We start from the raw sequence: 18308 nt of genomic DNA, 5'->3' as shown, positions 1-18308 counted from the left end.
ACTTCTGGTAGGAAGTGTCAAGATGGTCAGCACACTTCTAGTAGGAAGAGCCTTCATAAAGAGACTCCGAACTGGGCTCTGGTACCCAGGTAACGCCTCTAACGTCACTGTCATCTCTAAGCCCTCTGCGCCAGACTGTTTGCCAAGCACCTGACTCACCGACAAGGAAATTTTCCAGGGCTCAGCCAGAGGTTGCACAGCCTTGTCATCTGCAAGTTACATAAGCAAGATGCAGGGAATCGGAAAATAGCTTGGTCTTTTCTAATTCTGTGAAATATGAAGCAGAGTGCAGTCCTTCATTTTGGTAAGAGATGATGTTCAAAGAAAATCTCAGTGTGTGGCAGAAGGCTGTTCTTTCCCTCCTGGTACACAAACAGCTACCCTTCCCTTCCTGAGCAGAGATTCATTAAAATGAAATTCAGATGTCTGTGTAGCCATACTGTACATGGTCTCTTTCTTTCTCTCCCTACTTCCTATCTTTGATCTTTCGCTTCCATTTCACTTCATCTCTGATTATGCAATTTTAAATAGAACTTCTCCTCTTGCAACGTGTCACTTCCAACGCAGTACAAAGAAAAGCTTAGTGGCCCTCTTTTAACAATGATATATGCCATAAAAACGGCAAATCAAAGAACAGATCCATTTTTCCTCAATAATCTCTCAGCCTTGGTGCCTATGCTAAGCTAGAACTGAAGCCTCATGCATCTCTGATAATTGAATCAAGTGGCATTTGCACTCAAGAGCCCTGTGGCAATTGCAAACCCCTGTGCTGTCTTCTTGCTACTTCTTGCTCACAGCCACATTTTGTAAAAGAGCAGCAGCTGCCTCCAGCTACAAGTCTCGAGCCTACATGACCAGGGTAAGAGAAAAATTCCTCTTGGTTTCACGTTGTCAGGGGAGACCTTTGCAATGCTGCTCTGCCTTTCTCCCGCGATCTTAGTTTGGCTATTAGGAAAAATTTCTTCATGGAAAGGGTTCTCAAATATTGAAACAGGCTGCCCAGGGAAGTGGTTGAGTCACCATCCCTGGAGGTATTTATACAATGTGTAGACGTGGCACTTGAATACACGGTTTAGCGGTGGGCTTGGCATTATGAGGTTTATGGTTGGATTCAATGATCTTAGAGGTTTTTTTCCAACTTAAACGATTCTACGCTATTTTATTCTAAAGCCAGAATGGCCTATAGAGCAGACACCCTCTGTTGAAGCACAATCATTGAAGAAAAGACCAGTAAGTATTTCAGAGGTATATTTTGGGGTTTGACTCATCACAACATACTCAATTATTATTATTGGGAGAACAGTTTTCTTTCAGTTACTATTCAAATTTATGTATCTCTGTTTTCCAACAGTAGACCCTATCCTCTCAATGGATTACTTTTCCAGCAAAGCCTCCTTAAGGCAAGACATCCAACAGGGTTGGATGCCCTAACCCTGGCAGTGTTCAAAGCCAGGCCGGATAAGGCCTTGGGCAACCTGGTCTAGTGGGAGGTGTCCCTGCACATATCAGGGGGGTTGGGACTATGTAGTGTTTAAGGTCCATACCAATCCCTTAACATTCCATGATTCTACGTTTCTGTGACATGAAAGGCTTGGATGTAGAATTCCCACAAGCAATCTATACCTCACAAAGCTGCACCTTTCCTCAGCTTTCCTGACAATTTCCCAATATGTTCTCCAACTATGTGCCGAGACTGACCTTTTCCTCCCTAAGAGATATCAGTTAAGGTAGAGAACCTCACTCAACGCCCTCTAAAGAGCTGACACTGCTGTTGAAACCTGAATGATTCATAAAGCACAGGGAACAAGCAGAGTAGCCGGATGTCTGCAGGGTCCAGAAAAAGCTTCTCATCTGGGGCACATGTACAGCACACAAGCACACATTGTAGGCCAGCAAACATGCTGCTAAAGGCAAAGACAGCACTCAATTAATCAATCCCTTTGCCTCTCCATGCACCTGCACTCCTCAAGAAAACTGGGATTCCCTGATAATGCACAATGTTGCTGCAAAGCTTAGACCTCTCTGGCCATCTCTCAGCAGCAGGAAAAATGTTGTTTTGTAAATTCTTTTGTAAAATACCTCCATGGCGAACTGAACAACACAGCTGTCACACACCCCTGTCCTGGCTTGGCCCAGCATCTACAGAAGTCAATGCAAAGATGAGCAGGGCTCAAAACTCTCCCTCTGTTTGCCTGTAATAGAATTTAATCACCAGAGAATCTGGCTCATTATTTTTAGCTATTTTCACACAATTATACTACTAAGCATTAAAGGGGGGAAAAAAAAACAACAGAAAAGCTCAAAAAACCTGAAACAGGTCATTATTCATATCTCTATTTCACTCTCACATGATAAATAATCATCAGTAAGAAAGTGTATTATTTCATCTCCACTTCCACTCCATGCTAATTGAAGTTCAGCATTTGCACCTTATTAGTAAAAGACCTGGGGGCGGATAAAAGGGTATTCTTCTGTTCATAAACCTGCTGATGAAAATTTAAAAGCTCCATCTGGTACCAGCACATAACCCCATTGCCCGAAGCATAGAACCAAATCCTGCTTTGGGCCTGGGCCACTTTCAGTAATGCAACAGTTCTGCCATATTGTTATTTGCACTTATACAAAAGCAGCTCACGTAGTTGTTTGAGTTTCTGTATAACTGTGTTCATGCACATACAGTCAGACTGTAAAATAAGATATCCTTCAAACAGCAGTGACACTGCTGGCTTTCTGGGGAAAGAAATCCCCCTAATTCAGGTGGGCAGTGATCCGTGCAGCTGCTTCACTAGAGCTGGTGTTGCTGTGATGTCTGTCTTTATGCCTTGCAGGGGCTTAGCTGGATGCCAGCAGCTGAAATTCTGTTACGTCTGTAGCTGGATTTGTACAAGCCTCCTACTCTCTCCTACTGTCTGACTGCCTTCCCAGGAACCCTGAGTGTGTGGTTCCCCTCCCACCCAGTACACAAAGGCCCATCCTATTCTGAGGGACTGGGAGATTTATACTGTAGACCTGAGTACAGGAGAGCTAAAGCACAGTGGTTTGTCATCAGCAGTTCTGTGAAAAGGGCAATTAGTTGCTTGGTTTGGGCAGGAATCATTTGCCCTATGTCTTAGGAATGACTCCTTGCATAGATGGAGCTTGAGTCCAAACCCATCAAAATGAATGCCAATCCTATACCCACACAGAGCTGCTCTGGTGCTCTCAGGTGTTGGACACTACTGGAGCAGCCATGTTCAGTAAGGCAGCAAACCTCATCTCTAAATGGTTCAGCCCTTGGCCTCTTTCAGCCATCTGACTGAGCACACACTGTGGATAACCTGGAGCCAGGGCTGAATTTCTCTGTGTGCCTCCATTGTGTCACCCTAAACAAGGACCAAGAAAACTATGAGAATGAGAAAAGCAAGTAATTTTTTTGAACTAAGTTAATCTGGAGACATACAAATAGCCTTTATGTTCATGGTAGTGACTGAAGTTCAAGCCGATGTTGACTAGATGATGCTAGAGCACATCCCCATGTTGTAAAGTCAGTGATCACAGAATCACAGAATCGATTAGGTTGGAAAAGACCTCTGAGATCATTGAGTCCAACCTATGACAGAACACCACGATGTTAACTAGACTATGGCACTGAGTGCCATGTCCAGTCTTTCTTTAAACACCTCCAGTGATGGTGACTCCACCAGCTCCCTGGGCAGCACATTCCAATGTCTAATCACCCCTTCTGTGAGGAAATTCTTCCTGGCATCCAACCTAAACCTCATCCTGTTGCTGGTTGCCTGGGAGTACAGGCTGACCCCCACCTGGCCACAATCTCTTTCAGGTAGTTGTAGAGGTCTCCCCTGAGCCTCCCCCTCTCCAGGCTGAACAACCCCAGCTCCCTCAGCTGCTCCTCATAGGACTTGTTCTCCAGACCCTTCACCAGCTTCACTGACCTTCTCTGGACTCGCTCCAGCACCTCAATGTCCCTCCTGAATTGAGAGGCCCAGAATTGGATATAGGATTCGAGATGTGGCCTCACCAGTGCTGAGTACAGGGGAAGAATCACTTCCCTGGACCTGTTGGCCACACTGTTCCTGATACAGGCCAGGATGCCATTGGCCTTCTTGGCCACCTGGGCACACTGCTGGCTCATGTTCAGCCTGCTGTCAACCAGCACTCCCAGGTCCTTTTCTGCTGGACCACTTTCCAGACACTCTTCCCCCAGCCTGCAGCGCTGCATGGGGTTGTTGTGGCCAAAGTGTAGGACCTGGCACTTGGCCTTTTTGAACCTCATACTGTTGGCCTTGGCCAATCTATCCAGCTTGTCCAGATCCCCCTGCAGAGCCTTCCTACCCTCCAGCAGGTCAATACTCCCACACAACTTGGTGTTTACTGAGGGTATACTTGATCCCCTCATCCAGATCATCAGTAAAGATAATAAACAGGACTGGGCCCAACACTGATCCCTAGGGGACACCACCAGTGACCAGACACCAACTGGATGCAGCACCATTCACCTCCACTCTCTGGGTCCTTCCATTAGCCAGTTCTTAATCCAGAGAAGGGTGCACCTGTACAAGCCATGGGCTGCCAACTTCTCCAGGAGAATGCCATGGGACATGGTGTCAAGTCCACGCAGACTGCATCCACAGCCTTTCCCTCATCCACTGGGTGGGTCATGTGGTCATAAAAGGAGATCAGGTTGGTCGAGCAGGACCTGCCTTTCCAATCCCTGCTGGCTGGGCCTCATACCCTGGTTGTCCTGCATGTGATTACACTCAAGATGATCTGCTCCCTAACCTTGTCAGGTACCAAGGTCAGGCCAATAGGCCTGTAGTTCCCCAGATCCTCCTTCCGACCCTTCTTGTGGATGGGCATCACACTGGCCAACCTCCAGTCATCTAGGACTTCCTCAATTAGCCAGGACTGATGCAGCTTAGCAAGCTCTTCTGCCAGCTCCCTCAGTGCCCTAGGATGGGTCCCTTTTGGTCCCATAGACTTGTGAGCATCTCAGTGGCTCAGCAGGTCACTAACTACCCCGTCCTGGGTCACAGGGGGTCTATTCTGCTCCCCATCCCTGCTTCCAGCTCAGGGGGCCAGCTGCCTTGAGGATAACCAATCTTTCTGTTAAAGACTGAGGCAAAGAAGGCATTAAGTACCTCAGCCTTTTCTTCATCTTTGGTGACTATATTCCCCTTCACGTCCAATAAAGAATGGAGGTTTTCCTTGGCCTTCCTTACCAATTTTGTCCCTAACTCTGGCATGTCACCCCTAGGCTCATCCCTAGCAAGCCTGGTCTCATCCCTATGTTCTAGTTGGGAAGACAAACTCCAGCTATGGACTCAGATGTCAGAGCTTAAAATACTGTCTTGCCCAAGGCACCATCATGATTTTATGCCAAGAGATCACAGACATAAGCTTCCCATCAGAGAGGAAGACAGAAGACTCTGTCAGTCACAAAATCAGCCACTTCTTGCCCTGGACTGACACCTGTATCTAAGCTCTTTCTACCCATGAGTCTTCTCTCCATCGTGACTTGTCAACAGTTAAAAGTCAACACATTCCCAACATCCACAGGCAATGTCATACAAGAAGGACAAAAGTTACCCATTGTTTTGATCAGTGGTACCCATCCCTTTTTTAGAGGGCCATGCAGAAGTTCTCCCAGATTGTATTATTTCTCTTTTATTATCAACCTGCCAGGATGTACCTGGGGTGACTGCAATCATCCACAAATAAGGAAGGGTCTTTATACATTTGTGGTTGCTATGAAGTGCTAAAACAAGTAAACACAGATGACCTCCCTGAGAGTTGCTAGAGCCCTCTCACTACTCCTAGAAAATCCCTTCTTGCTTTTCCATCAGACATGTCCATATGGCATGGGAAAGCTCAAGCAGAGGTGATACTACTTGGGCTTGAGCAGAGCTCCCAACTGACAATGAATCTGTGCCAAATTGCATGATTTCTGGGATGCATCTGTCTCTATGAGAGGCAGGGACAAGTCCCACGTCACAGCTGAACTCCCTACATGCCCATGCACCTCACAATGACATGTGTTGAGCACTTGAGACAGCTAATGCAGAGAAAAGCATTTTGTTTGCTTTCCACCTGGCTAATTTGCAGTGAGAGTGCACGTATCATCATGGTAATGCAACTCCCCTCTGCTCAGGGAAGAAAGAAGAAATTTAGGACGAATTTGGCAGGAGCTCATTCTCCCCCAGTCTCACACTGTTAGCCTGCCAGGTATTGCATACCTAAGTACTCAGACATTGCAAAGCTAGACGTTTTGGGACAAAATTTTACTTCCCTTGCTTGCATTAATAACATTTCCACTGAATGCAACAGTTAAAAACCCAAGCATGAACTGCTGATTACATCCCTTTACGTGAACTGCAATATATTTGCACTGTAGGACTGCTATTACTACATTTCAATTGGAATAGCACCAAAAAGACAAATATCAAGAAAACAAGTCTCATTCTGCTAGGTGCTGCACAAACATGCACCACTCTGAGTAAATGACAGATGCTAAAGCCTCTGTTGTACAGTATTGAAGAATTGTGGTAGAGATTACAATTTCTCTGTGCACCTCTCTGCCTTGCAGAAAACAGCTGTTGTCTTCCTGTGCAAAGGAAAAATGAAATTTTCAATTACATTATCATTTAAAATGACTGTTATAAGCAGGGAAATTTTATCCCTGGAGGGTATTTAAATTGTGAACTGAAAGTGAAAACAAGAACATAATAAGCCTTGCTACTTTGCTGCCTCCCTCATGACACACCAACTGGCTTTCTCCTGTCATATTACGCAGTAGACTGTAGCTCACAAGATCATACCTGTGAGACTCTGCTTTACACACGACATAACCTGCAATGTTCTTCATCCACCAGCCCACAGGAAAGGCACATCTGTCTCATGGCTGAGAGCTGGCCAGGAGCTCTGCAAATGTTGGCTGCTCTGTCAGGATAACTGGAGAAGGTAAGGGTGGGCAAAACGCAGCAAGAAGGGAAGGAAGAGGCTGGAGGAATTTGGGGATTGGAGTAGAAAAGGGAGACAGCCACAGAAGAATTCCACTGGGCATAGCTCAGTACTGTGTCAGGTTCCCTGCTTTTTTATTCTGTCTGCTGCACATTTATGGTGTGAAAAGTTGGGGAGGGGGGAGTTAATTTGCACGCAATAAGATGTAAGCAGTTATTTTAGGGAAGCATAAAAACTCTTCCCTTTCAGTCTAACTCCCGTAGGAATTTGAAATTCGAGAAAAATAAAAAGGCTGGCAAGTGGTAAAGTGCTTTTGAAATGCAATATGCAGGCATAGTGCATTCCCCTAGACACTCTTCCAAATGTCACACTTGGTATTAATCTCTGCCCTGCTCTGGGAGCTCACATCCGATGCCTGCTGTGCCATACTTTTAAGACAACTGGAAAACTCAGCTAAATGAAAGCTTTCAGAGAACGCACTGAACACACTGGATTTAATAAACCAAAGAGGAAGTCGGCTACAATATGAACTACAAATTAACACTCCTTACTTGCTGAGAGTCAAGAGATAAACACCACTGTCATCTCATAAGTCTGTCTCTAAGCAACCAAGCCCCACAGTCCAGGGCAACAGGAATGGGCAGAAGCAGCAGCATCATAAACACCATCACTTACTGTGCCCCATAAGCCTGATGACGATACATCCTCAACCAGGCCCCAGACCAATGGATGTAACTGTCCATGAACAGCTGCTGTAAGTGCAACAGCATACAGGAACTTCTCTCATTGTAAAGATCCCAGAGATGGGCAGCAACGCAACTGTGGCGCCTGAGATTTTATTTTTACAAGGTAAATTATTCCCTTGGAACTCATAATCATTCTAAAAATAGAAATAGGAAAGTTAAGAATTCTTCAAATAGGTATATTTAGTGGTTTAATTTACATGATTCTGTAGCCAGTAAAAAAGCCCTAAAGCATTCTATTTGTCTCAAATTGTGATTTTAAAAAAGTTGCTTAAGATCTGAGGTTAAAGATTCTATTATCAAGAGTAACCTTTCTCTGAAGCTTAAATAATAATTGACAAATGTTTATGCAGCTGAAAACATTAACTATCAATTAAAGTTATTATCCAGCAGATAAGGGTATCAAGGGGCCTTATTAAACTGCTACTATCTGCTGCTTTCCTATTACATGCAATGCCTTGGGAACTCAGCCAGACTCACCTTGTCTGTGTAACACCAAAGGCACCAATTTCCAAAAGGAAACTCTGCTAAGGCTTTTTGAGCTAATTGCTCAGCTTCTAATTAGGCATTAGGAGAGCACAGAGAAGTGACTGTAAGAACAGCACCAGGCAAGTTCATATGCACAGACACAGCAATACTGTGCTAGACCACACTCTCCTCAGCCACAGCCAAACATCTCAGTGGGCTTTCAATTATGGACAGACAGGATCCAACGCCAGCATCCCCAAGCCAGGCCTCTCTGCCTTCTCTGTTGGTGAAAGTAAGAACAATCCACTCATATCAAGTCCCTTACAACCATGACCATAGCATCGCTCTGCCCACAGGGAGGACTTACCACTTGAATCAGATTTGACCCCTGTCCTCCTGTGAGCAGGCAGAAGCCTTTAAATAAAATGACTGATTTTTCCTTCTTTTAATCTGTAACTTCCAGTGTTGCTTTTTTATACATGGAAGGCTCTAATTTAGCCCCAGATCAAATTTGTCTTTAAGCTTATCCTATTTCAGAATAAAAGCAAAAGTCTGCTGCTTGAAACTGGTGAGAAACAATCCTGCCTGCCTTGATTTTCACTATTTAAGATTTGTAAAGAATTTTATGGGGGAAATCGGTGTTCTACGGTGCCTGAAGAAGTTTTCCCACTTGATTAACATCGCACAGCTGAAGCAAACGGTGGTTGTTTCTGTTTATATTTTTTCCTGCCTAAAATTTGTAAATTCCAGTCTTGTCTATCCTCTTTTTTTTTCCCCAGCTGATTATTTATAGAGAGTTAGCTTTTCATGAACTGTAGGCTTTCTGACACATGAAGCACTTCCTAGGGAACCCTATTAAACTAAGAGGGATGAAATTTTTATTCAGCCCCTCAGTTTGGTTACTAGCTTGTTAACTCCAGAATCTGGAAAAGGATTTTTTTATGCCAACCCCTTGAGCTAAGAGCTGAGAAAATCCTTGGGAAACGAGTCATCTGAGGAGATGTCTTGTAGAGAGGAAGAGGGATTGATGAAAAGAAAATTTTCTTCATAGTTCTAAGGTAAAGGGAGAAATCCTTCCTGTTTCCGGCAAGACACACAAAGGAAAGATACTGCATTTTAGAGATTTTGCTGACGTGGCCATTCAGAACTGATGAAGTTGCGAGCCGAAACTAAAAGCAGACTAGCAAAAAAAAATCTGGAAGAGTTATTAAATCCCATTCTTTGGGGCTTTAATGAACCCTCTGCTAGAGGCAAGAATAGGGCCCAGCAGGCAGCACATTGTGTGCTGCAAACACCCACTTTTGAGGATAGGGCTGAAATAAAGAGAGGGGAACCACCACTTACCGTGAAATATTCAACAATGACAGGAAGCAGCCACAGATCACAAGTATTACTGAGTAAGACAATATCCCTGTATTCACAACTATTAAAAAAGAAAAGAAAACCCAAAGCAATATCCTTTCTTGATATATGAAACACTTTGTCTTTCATTCAGTTACACGTTTTCAGAAAGCACGAGGACCAACAATCTTCAGCTACTCCTGCCTTTAGCAGGAGTAGGAATAAGCAGACAGCTCTCACTGGAGATCAACTGCTCAAGTCTCAAATCACTTCACAAAAATTCTACCTTCTGCATCTCCTTGCAGAGTGGCATGCATGACAGTTTGCCTGGGAAAAACTCCCAGAATATGATGCTATTCATTCAGCTAAAATAGAAGAGGAAGAGCCTGCCATGACAGTGTTTCTTTAATGAGAAGAACAGACTAGAAGACCAACATATCACATAAAAATTAGCAAAATATTTGCTTTATTTAAAGATTGTGTGAACTTGGAAAGGGAGATGGCGTGGGGTGTTGTTCAGTGTACACTGCCTTCCCTTGCCATTACAGCACTTGAAAGTCCAATTCATTACAAAGTTAGCACCCACAAACATAAATATAGTTTCCATTGAAGAGATTCACAGGCATTTCAGCTCTGCTTCCAACCAGTTATGCACAACTGTGGACACAAGTGACATGAGAATCATAGGCAGAAGTGCAGTTTTTGACCAAGAAAACACTGCAAAGTAAGGTATTTTTTAAGCATCCCTCTTGAATTGTAGGTAAAATTATACTACTCGTAAATACTTTTGAGAAGAAAAGAGTTATGACCTATAACAGTCTCATTAGTCATGTTCATGGGAGGCCCTGCACTTGGAAACCTAAATCCTGATGTGGAGTTGATGCCTGGGTACCACAGATCAGCTGCTGGGGGGAAGAGAAAATGTTCTAAAACCTATGAAGGCAGGAAACTGAGTCACATAAGGCAGAAGAAGGTGCAGGCTGGCTTAAACACAACTTCCTCCCAATTCTTTACTCCCTCTAACCTGCACACCTGTGTGTCTCTTAGTCAAATGCATCTGTGGGAGTTTGTTAACTTTCTATCAACTTATTATTTAGGTTCACATCCCAAATCAGTGGATTGATTTTTCAGGAGCGCTGAATACACAGATGCTCTTACCAAATTTAAAAGAAGCCATAGATATTTTAGCTCTTTGGAAAACAATGTTATCTAAGCTTTAACTTTACTAATTCTTCAGCAGCAGATCACTGTAAGTTGTACAACAGAAAAACAAGAGAGGTACCTCTTGGTTCTCAGATTTTAAGGTCCTGATCTTTCATTTCTGTCTAAGGCCAAAAGCATAAGTGTGGGAATACTACAAGAAATGCTTACAGATGGACTGATTCTCTCTAGATGGGATTGAAATAGCTGAACATGTGCAGTCTGCAGATCAAAGGTCTTTACCTCCAGTCAGGATTGATCTTATATGAAGAACTACAGAGGAACACTTGAAGAGATAGTTTCCTGAATTTATTTGCAACAAGATGATCTGAAAACCATGCTTCTTGTCTGTGTCATGCTCCTGAAAATATGCTGCATGTCAGACAAACACAGAAAGGCTTGCTCTTGTTTAAGAAGCAGAAGCAGGGAAAACCCACAAAGAAATAATCTTAAAAAGCACAGGCCAGTAGCAGGTACAAAGGTAAAGAAAACTACTGATATTCTGGTGAAGATCTGAAGGTAGAGCAAGGCATTTTCCCAGTCTCCCTGCAGGCCTGATGTGACTACATGCATGGAACAGGCTGTGCAGAGGTGTGCCAGCCTGGAGTGCCTTGGCAGAGCAGACCTACATCTCTGTCCTCTCCATAGCCCTGCTGTGTGGGCTGTGAGATCACACAGCTTGGGGCTCTTTTTTTCTTCTGCATTACCAGAGGAAGCCTGTGCATCAGACACCCATCAAAAAATGAAAAAAACAGACTCAAAAATAAGAATGGAAGCAAGATACCAATCTCCACCTATGAGTTTTCCACAGGCTAATAAATGAAACATCCTCACATTGAAAAAACCAGAGTGTCAGATATATCAGTCATCAAGGAAAATCTCAAGGGACAGAAAATGCAAACTGAACAGATTACAATAAGAAGCAAGCAAGATATACAAGTTTAATAACTCAGAGATATTTGTTCATCACTAGCCTGTGACATTTTGCCTTGCCACTCTGAAAGTAAACTGAATAAACACTCAAGACATCTAATTTTCCTGCAGTATTACTTAAAATGAAATAATGAATAAAAAGATTATTGGACTAGAGCAATAGGTACATTTACAGACCATTCACAAATGCTGGAGGCTTGAGAACCACAAGGGCTTTTTCTTAATTATGTACATGCTGTTTAGGGAATTGCTGAAAATCTCTTCCATCAGAACCAGCTTGATGGAAAATTAGGTTTTGAACAGAAGTCTTCTGCCGTTAATCAGTCAGCTTTCTGCAGTCTGTCGCTACTAAACCAAGCACCTGAAAACTGAAATTGGAAATGGTTATAATGTAAGGAGTGCATTGGGAGTGAATCCTCAGGCCCTTAATAGGCTGCAATCCCCTGCCAAACTTTCCTTAGGTGGTGTCATGGCTGTGATACTTTATATGCCTCTGAACAGATTAAGAAAACCTAAAGTGCAGAGCAGAAGGGAAACAGTCCTTAAAAAGCAGTATGACTTTAAAAACTAGAAAGAAGAAAAATCACTGAGCAAGCAACTAGAGCAGTCTCCATTCCTATCTCCTCACTTTGACCTCTCAGCCAGTCACGAGAAAGGCTTGGCAATGCAGGCATTTCCCTGCTACAATTCAGCTTTGCCCTCAAAGGCCAGACAGTAAAAGGTTTCAGTCACTCCAGACTTGTCTGCATCCCTCTAACTGGCTGTACAGCCTACCAGTCCCACTTTCTAAGAAAACTTCTTACCCATGAGCAGATCTGGGTGCACTCAAACCTCTCGGTTCTGCCCCAAATCAAACATTTCACCTGAATTAATTGTGGGCACAACTCTGGACAAACTATGAAGGCACGTGAGAGCCCAAATCCTGTTTACAAAACAAACAAAATAAAACTCCATGTTGCCCATCCCATATCATTATCCCACATCAATTCTGCACCAATGTGGCTCTCCTGAGAGGCTGCACACACTTTGTCAGGAAAGAGCCTGGTGCTGTGCATGAAGCACTTCCTTGGAGTTTTTAGCAACACCTTCAACTACTGAAAAACAGTTACTGCAACCACCCAATTGTTCACCACACTTCTATATCCCAGATGTTTTTAAGCCACACAAGAGATATTAAGATCTTGCATTGCCACACATAGTTTGAAAACATCTCATAATGTTCACAAACACTTGTGGAGAGAAATATGAATTCATTCCTGCAAAATAAGGTGAACAGAAGGACAGATAAACCAGAGAAAGTCATGGCAATTCAAATGTTCCTTTATTAGAGGAAACAATTTTCACCCACCTTAGGCCATAAGATTGCCTAACTGAAAATACCTACTTCATTCAAAAATAATCATGCAAGTAGAAGGACAGGGAAAGAGACAAAACTTTAAAAATTATAATCCATTTGGTATTCGCATGTATATATATTAAACAATATAAATAAAAGTAGTAAAGAACAACACACCAACTATTTTTCGAGGTGATGTGAGAGTGTTTGTATGACTTCTAACAGAGTAGTGAGATGAATTATGCTCATGTTTGTTTATAACTTGTTCTCTGATTATGGGCTAGAGAGACTACAGAAACAGATAGACAGATATGGGGAAACTCCAGCAAGCCCAGAATTCGCAGCTTATTGATCAGATTCCCAAAATTGCATGGCTTTTTTTTCAAATGTGAAGTTACCAATGTAACTGGGGCATTTAGCAATCCCCATTGCTCTTCTGTCATGTGAACAAGAATAGAGGTGCAACCACTTGCAACTGCTCCTCTCTCCAAAACAGTATCAGAGAGGGAAAAAAGACAAGTAGTAAAAATTATGAAAATAAACATGAGCAAAGCTGAACAAATGGGCAATTAACAGATAAAAGAGAGTCCAGACAATCAGAGGCTACAGCATGAAAATTATGATCCTAAAGAACATACATATGTTCCTAAAGAACATCCTAAAGAAACCAACCCAGCTTACCAGGCATGCAACCAGGAGTCCCCAGTTAGATGGGTTTAAAGGTATCCTTGGACTAGTGATGGGGATTCTTTAAGAAACAAAAAATTCTTTCAACATGGTGGCCTTGCTCAAATCTGGGAGCTTTTCGTCTCTAATCTCAACTAGTGAAGACATCTGAGCATTTTGGATGTACATTTTAAGGAGCAGGGGGAAGGACAACATGTTTCTGGATATTGCTGTACTTGTTGAGAAAGGTTCTGGCCCATGTAAAAAAATTTTGAAAAGAGAACGTTTTGGACTGAGTCTACACTGAAATGAAGGTAGAAGTGTATATAAATTAAACCCCACTAGGGTGGTGTTTAGTTACTTTCAGTTCTTGGGGAGCCAGTTAACCAGATAAGGTGCAAGAGCCATTACAAAGTGGAAACTGAAACAAGGGGCAAAATGGTTACAGAAACCTGAAAACTTGGTTTCATTAACAAAGTATCTTCAAATCCATGTAGCTCATCATTCCTAGGTAGGCAAAATCAATCCAGGCCCTGAAATTGTTCAGGGAGTGTTTGGGACCAGGTAAGTTTTCCATGTGCACATCCTGAACTGCTAGACGACTTCTCAGTGATGGAGAAAGGAGGGTTAACACCACCTAAAAATCTGGCATGACAGAGCTGTGCAAATCTTGATCGACCATTTCTACTTACAGTCAAATTATAATGTGGCTGAAAGTAATACAGAAAATTTAAGATAATTTTGATCAAACTGTGAAACTCACTCACACCAGCAATGGAAACATCTGCCAACTGCTATGAAATTTAATTTTTCACAGTGGTGTTTGAACAATGAAAATTCACACATAGAAGTAACAGTTCCTCTTCTTTTAAAAATGTCAATGAATTAATGACAAGTCACTACTGATTAGCACTCCTGGTAAACATTAATACAAACATAACTAATAATATTAATCATATTAATATAGCCATTCACCTATTCAAAGGAAAAAGCAAATATTTAACATAGTGAATGCCTTAAAATTGACATTTTTATTCAATGATAAAATTGGATAGTATGATATGTGTATGATATAAAACAGACCCTTAATAGTGAAGGTAGATTCCTTTTTGCAAATCAAATGGGAAGTTTACCACTGGTCAACTCCCTGTATCTGAACTGAAGATATTCCTGACAGCTGTGTTCCAGTACAAGCTAAAGTCTCCTGGTTCTTATTTGACACTGGTTGGTGGGTGGGATTTGACAGTCCAGACAAATTAGCAGATCATACATTGAGGTAATTTTTTTAAAACTATTTTTAATCCCTAAAGTTCATGATCAGCTCAAGAATTTTGTTTTAGGAGGCCTAAAGATAAAATAATTCAAACAGATTGGATTCTGTGACTGTAGTAAATACATCTGTGTTATTTACAAATAAAACAGAGAATTCTGAAACAAAGGCTTCAGTGAACATTTTCAGCTCAAGTTTTGGGATTGGTCTTCAAAGGCTGCTTAATAGGGTTTTTTCAGATCCAATGTGGACAACATGAGGATATAAATAGTTAATTTGTATTCCACTACCTAGACAACCTGCTTCCTTAATCTCTTTTATTTTCTCACAAACCATCTGCAAAATCTCAGTACCTTTGCAACACAGGACACTCCTGCACAGTGTATAGACACTCGAGCCTCTTAAACAAGGTACACAAACAAAAGCATTTCAGAAAATGCTCATATTCAAAAATGACTTGGACATTATTAACTTACAAAAAAGGTGGCTATGTACATTTCCCATTAATTAAATTAAGTCAGGAACAGCTGTCAGAAAATAAAATTGACTTTTTTGGGGATCCCTCAGCTCTGAGGGTTTAAAACTGGTACATTCATAGCACAAGAGATTTTTATTTTCTCCACTCTACAAACAAATCCACTTTCCGCTTTCACATTTTTCCTCTTGGGCACATTCACTGCTGAAGGTTAATCGTGACTCTTAAGACAACAAGAGATATATCTGACACTTCCTTTAGTTGGAAAAATGTTTAATGCATTAAAGGCACAAAAAATGCTGGTGCCCTTGAGTAAGCAATTGAATCAGGATAAAATAAAGGTCACTGAGAATTAAAATAAAACAAATATCCGTCTGTCTGTGCAGAGGCTCACTGCCCCCTCTGTAGCTACTGTCACTTATTCTTTATAATAAAAAACAAGAGGTCGGTCTGCTGCAGCACAGTCTTGAAACAATTCAGAGATTAAGGTATTCAAACAGAGGTGGAAGCAAAAGGTGTATTTTAGTGACAGCAGCACTTCTGATTTAATGCCAACATATAAGCACAAGCAGAGGACAAAGAGCAAAGTGAAGCCATCCTAAAGAAGGCATGCAAGGTTAATCACGGGGTGTGATCTTGTTACTTCCTTTTAAACCCAACTGTATCATCACTGCCATGTACTATAGAGCTTAAAAGACCTTGTGGATTTTTTGGGGTTTGGGTGGTTTTTTTTAACCTTCACCTCAACAATTCATGCTCCTGCCAAGCCACAAGGAAAAGAAGGCACAGGGAAAAGCTATTTAAATTATTTAAATCTGCTCATGGTCAATAAACACTGACACATTACAGGCAGCACTGAGTCAAAATGAAGATAGTAAAAGAGTGGTCTGTCCTGGTGGAGCAGGGATTGTGCAAAGCAGGAGGAAAGGCATGTTTGCTACCTTGCAGAGAGGTTTGGCAGAAATGATGTCATCAGTTTGTCCTGCTTCCTTTCCAGGTGTCACCCTTTGTGGCAGCATTCACACCATTCACACTGAGAGCTCAGTTGTGTGATGAGCATTCCATGCTTAAAACAGCTCATGCATGTGAGGTGCGATGCTCGCCTGGTCCAGGATCCAAGGCGGCCTTCGGAGCAGAAAATGGATGCACCACACACCTCCCTGTGCTCCCTGGTAGCCTTGATCCCAGGGAAGATGCAGGTTCTGCTGCTCTGAGCCATGAGCAGAGCAGCACCACATTCCAGTCTACCACTGTCCAGCCTGCCCATGGAATTTCAGCATGGAGGGGTGAGATTTATCCCCCTGTGAACCCACAACATGATACTGAGCTATACCGATGGACCTGGCAAATCGCACGGAGTAAAATCTCTACTGGAAATCCCTCAGTGGAAGTCCGCTGGGAATTTCACACGTGCTTCCAGGAATTAAGTGACATCATCAGTAGCTGCTTTCTAACATCCACTGCCCCTCTCAGAGGGGTCCTCTCTACCTGCCAGCACTTACCCAGCACACACATCTCACTGTGTTTGAGAGATCAGACTCCCAAGGCAGATTTTCATAGACTACAACTAAGGTAGTAGCAGTGTTTATTTTCTCAGCTATGTTACAGAATTTTTTTCTCATGTTGCAGAAAATTAATTTAAAGAAAATTCGAAATAAATTCAAATAATGGCATTTCTTATGTTTTTACAAAAAGCCCTAAGCTTTTTAAATGTAATTTACAATGAAGGAGACAAAATGATTTTGAACTCTTTAGCAAAAGACCATGTCAAGTTAAAAAAGTGATTGAAAAGAAATTACATCCTGGTAAATTATATTACAGACAGCTAGTTGTCCAAAAGGAACACTTTGGACTGTGATACACATCAAAATGAATGTAATTATCCCTAAAAATCAGAGAATCTGTAAGTTTACCTAAAAACCAGGAAATGAGCTTTTAATTGTTTCCACTGCAGACACAAACAAAAGACATTGATTAGCTTACTGGGCTCAAGAGAGGTAATTATTTTGCAGCAGATGCATCTGCAAGAGCAATTCTGTGACAGGTCCAGATTTAATCTGCCTTTATTTTATGAAGACCATCTGCACAAATTACTTTTTCCCTCAGATTTTAGTTTTTGAGATGAACTCTGCTCAGACAGAATGCAAAACTCAATTACAGCCCAGTATCAGGACCTCCTGATGCTAGAGACCCATGCTACAGACTGTGTCTAATGAAAGGCCCCAAGCTGAAAGCAATTTAATTTCCTTTTAAAAAAAACCCAAACACTCCCCAGTCTTGTAAAAATATTAAAAATACTATGAAAACAGATGAACAGATTACTGAGACATATGAAAGGGAGAATATTTGAAAAGTTTTTTGCTAGGAAACAAGCTAAGAAGTATTCCAGTAAAATACTCTCTTACAGCTAATGTGCTGTTTCATTCTGCAATATTGCCCCAAGAGCAGAATGTCTAGGTAACAATATTCTGCAATACTCTAAATCCACAGTCTTGACAAAGCATTTAGCAAGAGATACCAACATCCCCATATTAACTCTCCCAATGCTGTTTCCCAGACCACTGCTGACTAAAGCAAGGCTTGAACTCTTTTCCAAGCACCCACACCCACGCCCCTCCAGCTGCCCTCATCTGCAGTGCATTTAGTGTCTGGACCTCCACACAGATAAAAAAAGTGCAGTAGGTTTTATTTATTCAAATTAATCCACTGAATGAACTAACTGTATCATCCACATCAGGTGGATGGGCACTGAGCAGTGTGGTTTCAGGAGGCATCCACAGAGCAAGACACCACACAAAATGAAGCCACTAGTACTTGCTTCCATGCTCTCCTTTGGATGCACACACTCTCCAGGATGCCACATGTATGTCACCCAGCGCCAAGAGGTATCAAGGTAGAGCTGAGGTACAACAGATGGTT

General features: G+C 42.2%; 1 protein-coding gene and 1 long non-coding RNA gene across 5 annotated transcripts in view; one reads left to right on the top strand and one right to left on the bottom strand.

Annotated features, from left to right (window-relative positions):
• Window positions 1–18308, bottom strand: part of CUNH20orf196 (chromosome unknown C20orf196 homolog) — a 48027-nt gene that overhangs the window by 10589 nt on the left and 19130 nt on the right. The window lies entirely within an intron of this gene.
• Window positions 1342–17662, top strand: LOC108499226. 4 transcript variants are annotated; one of them, XR_001875468.1, is made up of 4 exons: window positions 1342–1727; window positions 6870–6957; window positions 7646–7806; window positions 9815–9830. It is a non-coding gene; the product is annotated as an uncharacterized LOC108499226 (long non-coding RNA). The 4 variants fall into 4 exon arrangements; XR_001875466.1 differs by lacking the exons at window positions 7646–7806; window positions 9815–9830 and adding an exon at window positions 16387–17662; XR_001875467.1 differs by lacking the exon at window positions 7646–7806 and having other exon boundaries at window positions 9815–9945.

The sequence above is a fragment of the Lepidothrix coronata genome, unplaced genomic scaffold (genome assembly GCF_001604755.1).
Source record: "Lepidothrix coronata isolate B3197 unplaced genomic scaffold, Lepidothrix_coronata-1.0 Scaffold71, whole genome shotgun sequence".
Classification (NCBI taxonomy): Eukaryota; Metazoa; Chordata; class Aves; order Passeriformes; family Pipridae; genus Lepidothrix; species Lepidothrix coronata.
This window is presented reverse-complemented; position numbering and strand designations above follow the sequence as displayed.